Source organism: Syngnathus scovelli, unplaced genomic scaffold, assembly GCF_024217435.2.
Source record: "Syngnathus scovelli strain Florida unplaced genomic scaffold, RoL_Ssco_1.2 HiC_scaffold_46, whole genome shotgun sequence".
In the NCBI taxonomy this organism is placed as follows: Eukaryota; Metazoa; Chordata; class Actinopteri; order Syngnathiformes; family Syngnathidae; genus Syngnathus; species Syngnathus scovelli.
The window spans coordinates 5,419-19,017 of record NW_026061560.1 but is presented as its reverse complement, the minus strand read 5'-3'; the positions used below and the strand labels follow the sequence as shown (position 1 = coordinate 19,017).

General features: G+C 51.2%; 1 pseudogene; it reads right to left on the bottom strand.

Moving 5' to 3' along the window:
* Positions 1-321: 321 nt before the first annotated feature.
* Positions 322-8,637, bottom strand: LOC125968189 (janus kinase and microtubule-interacting protein 3-like; annotated as a pseudogene).
* Between the last annotated feature and the right edge of the window lie 4,962 nt (positions 8,638-13,599).

Below are 13,599 nucleotides of genomic sequence, written 5' to 3'. Positions count from 1 at the left end.
CGTCCTGTGTTCATCTACGTATTTTCGTTTTGCTGTGCATCTTTTCCCTGCCATTTCGAGAGCCCAATTGACACTCATAGTTTAAAGAAATGTGTTTGCCCATCCTACTTTGTGGAATTTCACCACATGCGCTTTTGACCAAAATACCAAATTGAACTCAAGTGAAGCCAACACGCACAACCCCCCCCCCCCCCCCCCCCCACACACACACACACACAAATGTTGATATGAACATAAAAGAGCCGCATGCGGTTCGGGAGTTGCGGCTTGGCCAAACCTGTACTATACAACTTTATTTGTATAAAATTTTCACAACAGCTGTCACACAAACAAAGCGGGAAAAACCGAAGACGTGCGTGTTCCGCCCACGCTGGATTTATTTGCACCTTTGAAAAGACACCGTATTGCCGCAGATGTGGCAAAGAGTACTTTTGGGCATCTGAGACGGAAGGATGTCCAAAGCATCACGTCACCTGCTCTGGTAGGCATGGTGGTGGGACGTTGAGGTCAACCGCTTTGGGGTTGGCTGAATCTTTGATCGCAGGATGCCACACACTTGAAGACAGAAGCAGAAAAGCAGAGCTAAATGCAAAATGTACTCACCGGTGACTCCAATTTTTTTCCCCCCTGAAGAAACAGCTGGACGGGTGGCCCCGGCTGGCCAGTGGGACTCTTGTTATTCTGACCCTTTTTAGTGCGCGTTTGGGGCAACAACCGTTTTTTGTGGCGCTCTCTTCTGGTTCAAAAGTGCCCTGCATGTGAATTTGCTTTTCCTGCCTTCTGATTGGATGAGCGCCGGTGTGACGCGGTGCCTTTGTCACCGTGGCGGGGGGTATACGTTGGCATCGGAGCGTCTGCCAACGTCTGAGACCGGCTGGCAGTGTATCGGAGGTGTCGAGTGCGGTGCCGCTGGAGCTCACTCACCAGCTGGTGTTAGGGCCACAGAATGAAGGCCAAGGAGAAGAATAGAAAGAGAAACAGAAACTTCTCCTCCAATTGTTTGATTTGTCTCTTCTGAGCTTCGATGAATTCTTTCAGCTCTTTGTTCCTCTAGGACGGACAAATGGAAAGTGGCATTCAAAAGCCAGTAAGCGTGCAAGTAAGTGCCGGGCTGGCTTTGGGCCCTTACCTGTTGCGCGCTGTGCAGCAGATCCATTCTCTCGGAGGATGCAAGCGTCGCGCTCCCTCAACTCGCACATCAGGGCTCGCTTCCATTGGTCCACGGCGCTCCTAAGCTCTTCTCTCTGATCCGCCGTCAGCACGTCATTCACGCCAGCGTGGCTGGCTTTTTCGCCGTCCGTGGCGGGGCAGTCCCGCTGCGGTAGCGCCTCGTACAACATGGCCTCCAGCTCCAGGATCCTCTGGGCCGCAATCCTCGTCCATCAGTGGTCCGGCGGGAGATTTGAGGGCGGCTTACCTTATGAGCCTGGTCCATGGAACACTTCCTGAAGTCCAACTCTTCATCCAGGTAGCCCTTCTGCTTGCAGAACATATCCTAGCACAGCTCAAGGTCAGAATTGTTGGGGCACATTGCCGGAGTTCCCCTTGGCTGATGTCGCGTGTCTGTCTACCTTCTCACTTTCAATGTCCAACATCTTCTGTTGAAGTGCTGACTTGGTCACTTTGATGTATTCTAACCACTGAGGAAAGGCTGCTGTCACATAAGCAGAATGCGAGAGCGTGCGTGGACGTGCGCGTTACCTTCTCGGCTAGGGTGAGAAGGGTCCTGGCGTGAATCACGACCACCTGCTCCTCGTTGGTGAGATTCTGCAAGAGCCCAAAGGCACAGCGTCAACAAGCTTCTTTCAGCGCAAAGCCTTCCAAAAGTCACATTTGAGCCGCCGAGTCTCGTGGAGTGCGAACATAAGGAGTTCGACATACACTTACGGCGTTATAGCCCAGGATGTCCAGCTTCTTCATCAGATCACTGATGACGATGTCCGGGGGAAAGGCGCAAGGAGCAATGTAAGGTGTTCTGGGACCTCGGGTTAAGGTTAGGGTTGCGAGGGACGCCTTACGTACGCTCACGCCCTCGGCCTCGCAGTAGATCTGCAAAGGGCTGAGGCCGTCTGGGAAAAGGACTTGCAGAAACTTCAAGACGGGGGAGCGCCACTCCCTCTCCTGAAAGGCAGAGGCATGCATCCGTCCGTCCGTCCGTCCGTCCGTCACATCTCTGGCCTCAACACGCTTGTGCGAGTCTTCCCACCTCCAGCTCCAGGATGCGGAACTCAAGCAGTTCGTTTTGGTCTCGGATATCCTGGATGTCCTCTTTCAGACGCGCTTCTTCCGCCTCCATCCGCCTGACCTGAAAAGACAGTCAGACCTCATCTGCGGGGCTTCCCGACGGGTGTGACGCCAAGCGACTCCGCCCAGCGCCTTTCTTTCCGTCACCTTTTTGGCCAACTGCTGATTGCTCTGACGCAGCAGCTGCTTCTCCTCCACCCACTTGACATTCTAGAAGAGACAAACGCGTGGACAGCTTTGGAATGTTGTGTCATTTTCATCCACAAATTCTTTGGTTGACTGGAAAATGACATTTGCTTTTCTCCGCGTTTTCCCAGCCACGTTCGGGGGGGGGGGTTGGTCCAGTAATGCCAGACGAATGAGTGACTGAAGAATGTAGCTATTTTGTCTGAGAAAAAGGTGTGCTCATTGATGAGCTTACCTGTCCTTGTTGCTTCAGCGCTGACTCCAGATCTGCTACTCTGCTTTGATAGTGACCCATTTCTACCATCAGCTTTTCTCTGGTCTGAAAGGAGGAGGAGGGAGGCTCCTCCTCCTCCTTTCAGACCAGAGAACACCCGAGGCTGGGTGAGAACGGGGAGGCTGCGACCCGGCCGGGGGTTGCGGGAAGGGGCGCCACCTTGATCTCCTTCTCGGCGTCGTAGTCCCCTTCGCTGGTCTGGGCTAGCAGAGCGTAGGCTCGTTGCAGCGCTTGATATTCTTGCGTCAGCTGGCGGTAGCGAAGCTCCGCCTCTTCATGCGCACACCAATGCAACACAGCACTAGTACCAGAATCAGTCAGACCGGCGACAAAGCACCCGCGACGCAAAGACGAGTCCGATTCCAGGCTGAAGAGGAATGTTTGGTGCCAATACGCTGGCAGAAATGGCGGGCTACCTCTTCGGGTTCCGTGTCGGGGGTTCTGTCGGTGTGAAAAGACAAGGACGATCCGTCCGGGTCCACCAACACGTCTTCGTCGTAGCCGTAAAATGTTTCGATGACCTGCGGGCGCGGAAGCAAACATCTCTCTGAACAAACTGAAGCGACACCTCACGATGAATCGACGAGAGGAACGATAGCGAGAAAAAGGCCATTTCATCTTGCGCAACACCAAGCAGCCGCAAACAAACAGACTCACCTTGCAGGACCTCACGCTTTGTTCCTCCTCAGAGATTCTCGACGTCGGTATCGTAGCAGCAAATCTCTCTCCTGTCGACACAAATAATCCGCCTTTGAGATTCTTTGGATGCAAAGGGAACGAACGGCTCCGGCGCAGAAACAAACGCGACTCACAATGACATTTCTGACATGAGCTCCTGTCTCCAGAGCCTGAAAAACACGTCACCGGCGATGATTGGAGGGACGCTCGTCTTTTCCAAAAGTGACAACTACAGGGTGTGTCAGGGTTTTCCAGATTATCTTTATCGTATCATTGTGTTGCTTTGACTTTGACTGCGACCTGTAATAAATAATATTATTTATCCCTTATTTATCCCTATCGCTTATCCCTTCCTACACAAAGTCGTAAAACACCCCTTGCTATGTTTTGACTAGAGGTCAAGGGCTTCCTCTATTCAATCCACTCTTACACCCACCCTGTTTCTCTTAATTAAAATGCTCGTGCAGGAGCCGAGAGTCAGACTTCATTCGTACAACGGATGGACTCTCCACCTGCAGGTGTCCAAAAGAACTTACTTGTCTCCCGTGTGGTTCTTGCAAAATAAGTTGGAGCGAGCGCAACTCTAACAGGGTGCATTTTGCCACTAGCTGCCTACGGACAATGACGTCGCGCTCGCGGCTCATGGTTGACGGGCTGAGCAGCCGGGCAAGTCCGTCGTTTTCAGCGCACAGCGAGTGGCAAAGGCGCTGACAAAACGGGAGCTTTGAGCTGCTGAAAACGGCAAAACAAGTCTAAAGCGTGTTCAAACGCGTGCGCACAATGCTCCTGCTTGAAAGGTCGGAATTTAAGGGGCCAATTTTTTGGATGGCGGCCGCCGGCCAAGCTTTGGACGGAAAAGGTTTCCTGGCGACAGCGAGCGAGCGCGGCGCTGCCGTACGTGCACCGAGTCGCCTGCCTGAAGACCTTGGACAAGTCGTCGATGATGTGCCGCTGCTCCACAACTTGAAGGAACTCCATTTCACCGTCCTGCTGGCCGCAACCGCGGTCCAGGTCATTGAGCGAACTAGGCCTTCTCTGTGGAACACAAATGCAGTGGACTCTGTTGGCACGCCGCCGTTGTCCGCGTCGACTTACCAAGCTTGCCATCTCCTCGTTCTCCTGGGTGACAAAGCGCACTTTGTTTTCAAGGCGACACAGCACCAGCGAGAGTTCTTCATTCTTCCTGCTCAGGCGTTTGTTTTTGTACAGGAGTGGCAGAAACTGGCTTTCTGTTTCTCTCAGTCGCTTTAGCTGCAAGCATGAAGTGCGGGATGTGAAAGACGCACAACACGCGGGCCAGAACGTATCCATTCCTTTTGCATCGGTTTGAACGGAATCGTGGCTTTGGCTCCCAATAAAAGACATCTACCAGGCAACCGACTCGCCGCGCCGCTCAACTAATAAGCAAGCGCAATGGGTGCCTCGCTGGATGGCGCGCATCAAACGTAGCGCAAACCTTCAAGCGTGCCGTCAATAAATTACCAGTTCATTGCGCTCTTCAGAAAGCAGGGCGTTTCGATCCTCCAGTTTCCTGATGACTGCGCTGAGCTCAGCGATTTTCAGATGAAACCGTCGCGTGTCCCGATCCTCCTGAGACTGAAAACGCCCCGCAACACACACACACAAGCACTCGTTCAAAGTTCAAAACTGTTTTTGTGCTACCTTCCTCCAGCAACGAACTAAGTCATGCGTACTGCAAGTGTGTGATGAGGTGGCTTATGCAATGAAGAGGATTGCTAGTAGCGGCGTTGACCCCACTTCCAGGGTAGTTTAGGCCCGCCCTTTGGGAATCCCTCAGGGCAGCGATCTGCTGCTCGGCAGCCTGAGTCTGCAGCTGAAGGCGGTGGACGTGGCCGGCCCCAGGGCTTCATCCAAAACACTAACCGCTCTGTCTTTCAGCTTGATCTCATCCGTCTGGATGTACAAACGGGGAGCGCTCAGGCAGGCGGGCAAACTCATTTGCCAGAATTGTGACAAAAACAAAGAGAGCAACCGGCCAATTTTTTTCTTGAATCGACTAGAACACCTTTGCTGTGACAAAAGCGAAGCGAGCAACCGGACATTTTCTTCTTGTGAAATAGAATAGAATAGAATGCCTTAGGTGTCATTGCACTGCAGGTATACAACGAAATTGGGAACATAGCCACGCACCGCGCATCTGATCAGTCCTACCAGTCGGCGGATCTCCCTCTCGCAGTCTCTCTTGGTTCGGCTCAGCTCCTCCCGATGCTGGTGATGAGCCGATCGGAGCTCGGCCGCTCGGGACTGCCAGGCCTGCTGGGCCGCTGCCAGGGCTTCTTCCGCGCTCCTGGTGGAGGCGACACCGCTCGGTCTCCCGACACCGCCGCGTCTCCTCCACCTCCGCCAGCAAAGCGCCCCCCCTCCTCACCTGAGCAGACATTGCGCCACACCGGGCCGTTGAGACCGCAACGGAGCGCCGCGACGCTTACTGGGGACAAGCTACACAATACGGTAGCGGCCGCATCGAAGCCCGACGTGGCGTGCGGATAGTCAGACACGGATAGAGCGGATCACCTTGTCCATGGAGCCGTCCCTCAGGCTGAGGACCAAGGCATTCAGTCGCTGGATCTCTCCATCTTCGATTTTGATCACTCTCATCAGCTCCATTTCATTCTGCCGCAGTAATGTCTCCCTGGTAATGGCTAACTCTTTCTGCTTCTCCTCATGGAGTTTGCTTTTGAGTTCCGTCATGGCGGCGGTGGCACGGTGGTGCTCCGCCCGCAGGTCCTGACTTCTCTCTCTCTCCAGACAGCTGACCTGACATGACTTAGACTTAGACTTAGACAAACTTTATTGTCATCTTGCACATGGTGCATACAAAACGAAATTCCGTTGCATACGTCTTACAACAAAGTAGTGATATTGCAGTTGAATAGAAGTAACATATCCTATGAAAATGTATATATATACATATACTATATATATATATATATATATATATATATATATATATATATATATTAAAAATAAGTATAAAGTGCAGCAGTGATAATTATGCAATAGTGCAAGTAGGCAAAACAGTATTCAAGAGTGTGCAGAGGAATGCTAAACCATGTATTAAACTTCTATTTAAAGGGTTTATACAAGTTCAGTAAAGTTGGTAGTGCGAGATAGTGCAAGATAGAGGTCCGTAGTGTCATAAAGTACAGTTCTGTGAATGTGTGATGCAGAGTTCAGTTTAGAGCTCAACAGTTCTAGTGTTCAACAGTCTGATGACAGCAGGGAAAAAGCTGTTGCAGAACCTGGTGGACCTGCAGCGGATGCTGCAAACCTCTTCCCAGAGGGCAGCAGGGAGAACAGTCCATGGTGGGGGTGTGATGGGTCATTGATGATGTTACGGGCACGGGACATGCAGCGCTGAGATGAAATGTCCTGAATGGAGGGAAGAGGAGCCCCTATGATCCTCTCTGCTGTCCTCACCACTCTCCTCACGTTCTTCCAATCGGAGGCGGTGCAGCCTCCACACCACACAGAGAGACAGCTTGTCAGAATGCTCTCTATGGTGCTCCTGTAGAACGTCCTCATGATGGGTGGGGGCAGGTGGGCTCTCCTCATCCTCCGCAGGAAGTACAAGCGCTTCTGTGCCCTCTTGACCAGTGCCGTAGTGTTCATAGTCCAGGTGAGGTCTTTTGTGATGTGGACCCCCAGGAATTTGGTGCTGCTGACCACCTCCACAGCTGAGCTGTTGATGATCAGTGGAGCGTGGTGAGGCTGTTTTTTCCTGAAGTCGACGATGATCTCCTTCATCTTCTCCTCATTCAGGATCAGGCTGTTTTCTCTGCACCAGCCCACCAGCTGCTCCACCTCCTCTCTGTAGTCCAGGTCGTTGTTGTCTCTGATGAGCCCCACCACCGTTGTGTCGTCTGCTGACTTCACGATGTGATTGGTGGTGAACCTGAGGACGCAGTCGTGTGTCATCAGGGTGCACAGCAGGGGGCTCAGGACGCAGCCCTGAAGGGAGCCTGTGCTGAGGGTGATGACATCAGAGGTGTTCTGTCCGACCCGGACTGACTGAGGTCTGTTGGTGAGGAAGTCTAGCAGCCAGTTGCGAAGGGGGGTGTTGAAGCCCAGGTGTTCCAATTTTCCTACCAGATGCTGTGGGATGATGGTGTTAAACGCTGAGCTGAAGTCCAGGAACAGCCTCCGCACATGGGTGTTCTTCTCCTCCAGGTGAGCCAGGCTCAGGTGAAGAACGGAGGAGATGGCTTCCTGAGTGGAGCGGTTTTGCCGGTCGGCAAACTGGAACGGGTCAAATAATAGGGGGAGTCTGGAAACGATGTGACCTTTAAGCAGCCTTTCGAAGCACTTCATCATAACCGGAGTCAGTGCAACAGGCCGGTAATCATTAAATGAGGTGATTTGAGGTTTCTTCGGCACCGGAATGATGGAGGCAGTCTTAAAGCACGCCGGCACTGTGGCTTGGCCCAGCGAGGTGTTAAAAATGTCTGTGATGACCCCAGCCAGATGACTTGCACATTCCCTGAACACACGCCCAGGAATGTTGTCCGGGCCAGGGGCCTTACAGGGGTTGACTCTCCTCAGGGTCTTCAACACATCGGCGGAGTCAAGGCAGAGTACCTCCTCTTCCTGATGGGGGACAGTTTTAACTGCTGGAGTGCCGTTTAGTGCCTCGAACCTCCCAAAGAAGTTATTTAGACCATTTAGAAAGTCAGCATCAACTACACCCACCGGGGGGGGGGGGAGGGTGAGTTGTCGTCTGTAATCGCCCGTATGCCTTGCCACATACTCCTGATGTTTTTGACGTCGTGGAAACGATCCTGAAATTTTCGACTGCGGTCTCGCTTCGCTATTCTGATGGCACGGTTCAAGTTGGCTCTCGCTGTCCTCAGTGTCTCCTTGTCGCCAGACTTGAAGGCAGAGTTCCGCGCTCGTAGCGTTTGACGTACCTCCTCAGTCATCCAGGGTCGTTGGTTGCCCCGGGTGATGATATTCTTAGTGGTGCTGACGTCCTCGGTGCATTTGTTGATGTAGGCTGACACAGTCATGGCACACGCATGTCTAATCTACATCGGGAAAACTGGGAGGGAGGGAGGCAGGCAGGGAGGCAGGCAGGGAGGCAGGCAGTGTCTGTCTGTTGAGGTTTTCACCTTGTTCTTCTCCTGCTGAAGTTCTAACTGGACGTCCATCAGTTTGGTTCTCAGCTCGTCATTGGCGGCCTGAAGGGCGTCCGTTCGCTCCGCCTTGGCCCGCCCTGCCGGAGCTCGTTTGGACATCTCTTACTCGAGTCTCGCCCGGTCGTCAGTCAGAGATCACAACATTTGTACCTGGAGAGCACAAACGCAGCGCTGTTTTCCACTGGCTTCGAACTCAACTTCAATCGGTACCGTAACTTACAACATCATAAACATAGAACTAGCTTGACTTATTCATTGAATAAATGCATTTGGTTCTTCAAAACTGCATCACGCAACATAGCGTGACCGAGACGGCCGTTATCCACCTGCGTGAAGTTATTTGGTGAAATGAATGAGATGTTTAAGACACCATCGTTCTGTCTCTATGTAGATGAAGGGAAATAATCGATTGCTGAAGGTCCAAAGGTGTTGTGATAAACAAATAAACATATTAGTGATTAGTGACATATTTGTGATAAACATATTAGGCAGGATAATCACATATGTTAACGTGACTGCCCACACTGTATTTATTTATGGTTATTTGTTAAATCGAGTACTGTTAGACATGAAATAGGAAGTGTTTAACATAAATGGAAGACGAAAGGGGTACTCACCATTGTAGCTCCTGCTGGTCAATGATACGAGCCTCTTCTTGCAGTGGAAAACATACAGCCAACAAACACCGTGGAACCTAAAGGAATGAAATTAAACATTAACATTTAGCCTAAACCAACATTCACAGATACAACGCAACGCAAACTACACAAACGTAAATCTTTTTAAACACAATGAGTTGTACTTACCGTGTACGCTCTAGACGGTCCACTTGCAAGCAGAAAATAAAGATATTTCTGTTGATAATCGTCGTGTTTGTATCCGGTGTCTCGCTCAAGGCCATTGCGCCCACAGATTTGAATTTTGGCGAGAGTTCAGCCTATTGACGTCATTTCCGCGGTGTAATACCCGCATATCTGAAACGGCAAAGTTAAGAGTAGAGTTAAATAAAGTTTTTAGTCAACGCAATAATTTACAACCGTTGACCAGTCGAAATAATCGTCGAAATTTGGCGTCTGTGGCTGGAAGCAGACGCCGAGTTCGACATTCCTCCCAAACGCCACACTCCCTCGCTTTTCAGGGCTAAAAAAAAACAGTTGTAATTACCTTGTACGCTCTAGACGGTCAAGTTGCAAGCTGAAAAAAAAAATATTTGCCTTGTAAGTCATCGTGTTACTAACCGCTGTGTCTTGTTTGCCAGAATTGCCGCTTTCCTACTTCCTGTTGCAAGCCACGCCCACGGATTATAATTTTGCCGTGAGTTCCGCCTATTGACGTCATGTCCGCGTCACATGACTGCGACGTAATATTATCTAAAACTGTTTGTGCGGTATTGTGTTGTTCTGTGCGGTATTGTGTTATTCTGTGCGGCGTCGTGTTGTTCTGTGCGGCGTCGTGTTGTTCAGTGCGGCATGGTGTTGTTCAGTGCGGCATGGTGTTGTTCAGTGCGGCATGGTGTTGTTCAGTGCGGCATGGTGTTGTTCAGTGCGGCATAATGTTGTTCAGTGCGGCATAATGTTGTTCAGTGCGGCATGGTGTTGTTCAGTGCGGCATGGTGTTGTTCAGTGCGGCATGGTGTTGTTCAGTGCGGCATAATGTTGTTCAGTAAGCCATAATGTTGTTCAGTGCGGCATGGTGTTGTTCAGTGCGGGATGGTGTTGTTCAGTGCGGCATGGTGTTGTTCAATGCGGCATGGTGTTGTTCAGTGCGGGATGGTGTTGTTCAGTGCAGGATGGTGTTGTTCAGTGCGGCATGGTGTTGTTCAATGCGGCATGGTGTTGTTCAGTGCGGCATGGTGTTGTTCAGTGCGGCATGGTGTTGTTCAGTGCGGCATGGTGTTGTTCAGTGCGGCATGGTGTTGTTCAGTGCGGCATGGTGTTGTTCAGTGCGGCATGGTGTTGTTCAGTGCGGCATGGTGTTGTTCAGTGTGGGATGGTGTTGTTCAATGCGGGATCGTGTTGTTCAGTACGGGGTGGTGTTGTTCAGTGCAGGATGGTGTTGTTCAGTGCAGGATGGTGTTGTTCAGTGCGGCATGGTGTTGTTCAATGCAGGATCGTGTTGTTCAGTGCAGCATGGTGTTGTTCAGTGCAGCATGGTGTTGTTCAGTGCGGCATGGTGTTGTTCAATGCGGCATGGTGTTGTTCAGTGCGGGATGGTGTTGTTCAGTGCGGCATGGTGTTTTTCAGTGCGGCATAATGTTGTTCAGTGCAGCATGGTGTTGTTCAGTGCAGGATGGTGTTGTTCAGTGCAGGATGGTGTTGTTCAATGCGGCATGGTGTTGTTCAGTGCGGGATGGTGTTGTTCAGTGCAGGATGGTGTTGTTCAGTGCGGCATGGTGTTGTTCAGTGCGGCATGGTGTTGTTCAGTGCGGCATGGTGTTGTTCAGTGCGGCATGGTGTTGTTCAGTGCGGCATGGTGTTGTTCAGTGCAGGATGGTGTTGTTCAATGCGGGATGGTGTTGTTCAGTGCGGGATGGTGTTGTTCAGTGCAGGATGGTGTTGTTCAGTGCGGCATGGTGTTGTTCAATGCGGCATGGTGTTGTTCAGTGCAGGATGGTGTTGTTCAGTGCAGCATGGTGTTGTTCAATGCGGCATGGTGTTGTTCAGTGCGGCATGGTGTTGTTCAGTGCAGGATGGTGTTGTTCAGTGCGGCATGGTGTTGTTCAATGCGGCATGGTGTTGTTCAGTGCAGGATGGTGTTGTTCAGTGCGGCATGGTGTTGTTCAATGCGGCATGGTGTTGTTCAGTGCGGCATAATGTTGTTCAGTGCGCCATAATGTTGTTCAGTGCGGCATGGTGTTGTTCAGTGCAGCATGGTGTTGTTCAGTGCGGCATGGTGTTGTTCAATGCGGGATCGTGTTGTTCAGTGCGGCATGGTGTTGTTCAGTGCGGCATGGTGTTGTTCAGTGCGGCATGGTGTTGTTCAGTGCAGGATGGTGTTGTTCAGTGCGGCATGGTGTTGTTCAATGCGGGATCGTGTTGTTCAGTGCGGCATGGTGTTGTTCAGTGCGGCATGGTGTTGTTCAGTGCGGCATGGTGTTGTTCAGTGCGGCATGGTGTTGTTCAGTGCGGCATAATGTTGTTCAGTGCGCCATAATGTTGTTCAGTGCGGCATGGTGTTGTTCAGTGCGGGATGGTGTTGTTCAGTGCGGCATGGTGTTGTTCAATGCGGGATCGTGTTGTTCAGTGTGGCATGGTGTTGTTCAGTGCGGCATGGTGTTGTTCAGTGCGGCATGGTGTTGTTCAGTGCGGCATGGTGTTGTTCAGTGCGGCATAATGTTGTTCAGTGCGGCATAATGTTGTTCAGTGCGGCATAATGTTGTTCAGTGCGGCATAATGTTGTTCAGTGCGGCATAATGTTGTTCAGTGCGGCATAATGTTGTTCAGTGCGGGATGGTGTTGTTCATTGCGGCATGGTGTTGTTCAGTGCGGCATGGTGTTGTTCAGTGCGGCATGGTGTTGTTCAGTGCGGCATGGTGTTGTTCAATGCGGCATGGTGTTGTTCAGTTCGGGATGGTGTTGTTCAGTGCGGCATGGTGTTGTTCAGTGCGGCATAATGTTTTTCAGTGCGGCATGTTGTTGTTCAGTGCGGCATGGTGTTGTTCAGTGCAGCATAATGTTGTTCAGTGCGGCATGGTGTTGTTCAGTGCGGAATGGTGTTGTTCAGTGCGGCATGGTGTTGTTCAGTGCGGCATGGTGTTGTTCAGTGCGGCATGGTGTTGTTCAGTGCAGCATGGTGTTGTTCAGTGCGGGATGGTGTTCAATGCGGGATCGTGTTGTTCAGTGCGGCATGGTGTTGTTCAGTGCGGCATGGTGTTGTTCAGTGCGGCATGGTGTTGTTCAGTGCGGCATGGTGTTGTTCATTTCGGCATAATGTTGTTCAGTGCGGCATAATGTTGTTTAGTGCGGCATGGTGTTGTTCAGTGCGGGATGGTGTTGTTCAGTGCGTTATAATGTTGTTCAGTGCGGCATGGTGTTGTTCAGTGCGGCATGGTGTTGTTCAGTGCGGCATGGTGTTGTTCAGTGCGGCATAATGTTGTTCAGTGCGGCATAATGTTGTTCAGTGCGGGATGGTGTTGTTCAGTGCGGGATGGTGTTGTTCAGTGCGGCATGGTGTTCAATGCGGAATGGTGTTGTTCAGTGCAGGATGGTGTTGTTCAGTGCGGCATGGTGTTGTTCAGTGCGGCATAATGTTGTTCAGTGCGGCATGGTGTTGTTCAGTGCGGCATGGTGTTGTTCAGTGCGGCATGGTGTTGTTCAGTGCGGCATGGTGTTGTTCAGTGCGGCATAATGTTCAGTGCGGCATAATGTTGTTCAGTGCGGCATAATGTTGTTCAGTGCGGCATGGTGTTGTTCAGTGCGGGATGGTGTTGTTCAGTGCAGGATGGTGTTGTTCAGTGCGGCATGGTGTTCAGTGCGGGATGGTGTCTTTCAGTGCGGCATGGTGTCGTTCAGTGCGGCATGGTGTCTTTCAGTGCGGCATGGTGTCGTTCAGTGAGGCATGGTGTTGTTCAGTGCGGCATGGTGTTGTTTAGTGCGGCATGGTGTTGTTTAGTGCGGCATGGTGTTGTTCAGTGCGGGATGGTGTTGTTCAGTGTGGCATGGTGTTCAGTGCGGCATGGTGTTGTTCAGTGCGGTATCGTGTTGTTCAGTGCGGTATCGTGTTTCTCAGTGCGGTATCGTGTTGTTCAGTGCAGTATCGTTGTGTTGTTCGTATTGTGTTGTGTTGTTCGTAATGTGTTGTGTTGTTCGTATTGTGTTGTGTTGTTCGTATTGTGCTGTGTTGTTCGTATTGTGTTGTGTTGTTCATATTGTGTTGTTCATATTGTGTTGAGTTGTTCGTATTGTGTTGTGTTGTTCGTATTGTGTTGCCTTTAACACTTAGCCTCTAACACTTAGCCTCTAACACTTAGCCTCTAACACTTAGCCTCTAACACTTAGCCTCTAGCATCTAGAAGGTAAATAAATAGGAAGGAAGGACTCACCGGTGACGTCTTCGCCCACG